The sequence below is a fragment of the Arachis ipaensis genome, chromosome B03 (assembly GCF_000816755.2).
Source record: "Arachis ipaensis cultivar K30076 chromosome B03, Araip1.1, whole genome shotgun sequence".
NCBI classification, from domain to species: Eukaryota; Viridiplantae; Streptophyta; class Magnoliopsida; order Fabales; family Fabaceae; genus Arachis; species Arachis ipaensis.
Window position 1 is genome coordinate 20,022,158 of NC_029787.2, and position 2,552 is coordinate 20,024,709.

Genomic DNA, 2,552 nt, shown 5'->3' on the forward strand with positions numbered 1-2,552 from the left:
AAAGATAAGAAACAAACAAAAAGTTAGTTAGTTAGTTGAAACAAATTTTGAAAAGATAAGAAGTTAGGAAGTTAGAAAAAATATTTTGAAATCAAATTTTTGAAAAAGATAAGATAAGAAGATATTTTTGAAAAGATATGATTGAAATTAGTTTTTGAAAAAGATTTGATTTTTTTTTAAATCACAATTAATGACTTGATTCACAAGAAATCACAAGATATGATTCTAGAACTTAAAGTTTGAAACTTTCTTAACAAGTAAGTAACAAACTTGAAATTTTTGAATCAAAACATTAATTGGTGATGTTATTTTCGAAAATTTGATATAAAAATAAGAAAAATATTTTTGAAAAATGTTTTTAGAATTTTCGAAAATAACTAAGAAAATTGAAAAAGATTTGATTTTTGAAAAAGATTTTGAAAAAGATAATATTTTTAAATTGAAAATTTGATTTGACTCATAAAAACAACTAGATTTTAAAATTTTTTGAAAAAGTCAAATCTAATTTTCGAATTTATGAGAGAGAAAAAGGGAGAGATATTTTTTTTTTAGTTTTTTTGAATTTTTATGATGAGAGAGAAAAAACAAGAAAAATGATGCAATGCATGAAAATTTTGGATCAAAACAATGAATGCATGCAAGAATGCTATGAATGTCAAGATGAACACCAAGAACACTTTGAAGATCATGATGAACATCAAGAACACATTTTTGAAAAATTTTTAATGCAAAGAAAATATGCAAGACACCAAACTTAGAATTCTTTAATGCTTAGGCACTAAGAATTCAAGAATGCATATGAAAAACAAGAAAAGACACAAAACATGCAAATGCAAAGATCAAACAAGAAGACTTACCAAGAACAACTTGAGGATCATGAATAACACCATGAATGCATGAAATTTTCGAAAAAAAATGCAAGATACACATGCAATTGACACCAAACTTATAACATGACTCAAGACTCAAACAGGAACACAAAAATATTTTTGATTTTTATGATTTTCTAATTTTTTTATATTTTTTTTCGAAAATAGATGAGAAATTTTTGAAAGATTTTTGAAAAATTTTTGAAAACAAAACAAAAAGAAAATTACCTAATCTGAGCAACAAGATGAACCGTCAGTTGTCCAAACTCGAACAATCCCCGGCAACGGCGCCAAAAACTTGGTGCGCAGAAATTGTGATTACACTTTAATTATGTAAAATTCATCGCTCTTTCTTTCCCTGGTAATGGCACCAAAAACATGATGCCAATACCATGGTTCACAACTTCGCACAACTAACCAGCAAGTACACTGGGTCGTCCAAGTAATACCTTACATGAGTAAGGGTCGAATCCCACGGAGATTGTTGGTATGAAGCAAGCTATGGTCACCTTGTAAATCTCAGTCAGGCGGATATGAAATAGTAATGGGGTTTTCAAAAATTAATTAATAAAACAGGGATAGAAATACTTATGTAAATCATTGGTGAGAATTTCAGATAAGCGAATAGAGATGCTTTCATTCCTCTGAACCTCTGCTTTCCTGCTATCTTCACCCAATCAGTCTTACTCCTTTCCATGGCTGGTTTTATGTGATGCATCACCATTGTCAATGGCTACTTTCGGTCTTCTCTCGGGAAAATGATCCAAATGCCCTATCACGGCACGGCTAATCGTCTGGAGGCATCACCCTTGTCAATGGTTTACATCCTATCCTCTCAGTGAAAATGGTCAACGCACCCTGTCACGGCACGGCTATTCATCTGTCGGTTCTCGATCATGCTGGAATATGATTTACTATCCTTTTGCGTCTGTCACTACGCCCAGCAATCGCGAGTTTGAAGCTCGTCACAGTCATTCAATCATTGAATCCTACTCGGAATACCACAGACAAGGTTTAGACTTTCCGGATTCTCTTGAATGCCGCCATCATTCTAGCTTACACCACGAAGATTCTGATTAAGAGATCTAAGAGATACTCATTCAATCTAATGTAGAACGGAAGTGGTTGTTAGGCACGCGTTCATAGGGAATGATGATGATTGTCACGTTCATCACATTCAGGTTGAGGTGCGAATGAATATCTTGGAAGCGAAATAAGATGAATTGAATAGAAAACAGTAGTACTTTGCATTAATCTTTGAGGAACAGCAGAGCTCCACACCTTAATCTATGGAGTACAGAAACTCTACCGTTAAAAATACATAAGTGATAATGGAGTTCATTGGTCTCGGCCCCAGAGGGGAACCGGAGTAACCAAGACTGTGAATACAATGATAAAAAGTTCTATTTATAATAAACTAGTCACTAGGGTTTACAGAAATAAGTAATTGATGCATAAATCCACTTCCGGGGCCCACTTGGTGTGTGCTTGGGCTGAGCTTGAGTGTTGCACGTGTAGAGGTCCTTCTTGGAGTTGAACGCCAGCATTTGTGCCAGTTTGGGCGTTCAACTCTGGTTTTGGATCCTTTTCTGGCGCTGGATGCCAGAATTGGGCAGAGAGCTGGCGTTGAACGCCAGTTTGTGTCGTCTATTCTTGGCCAAAGTATAGACTATTATATATTGC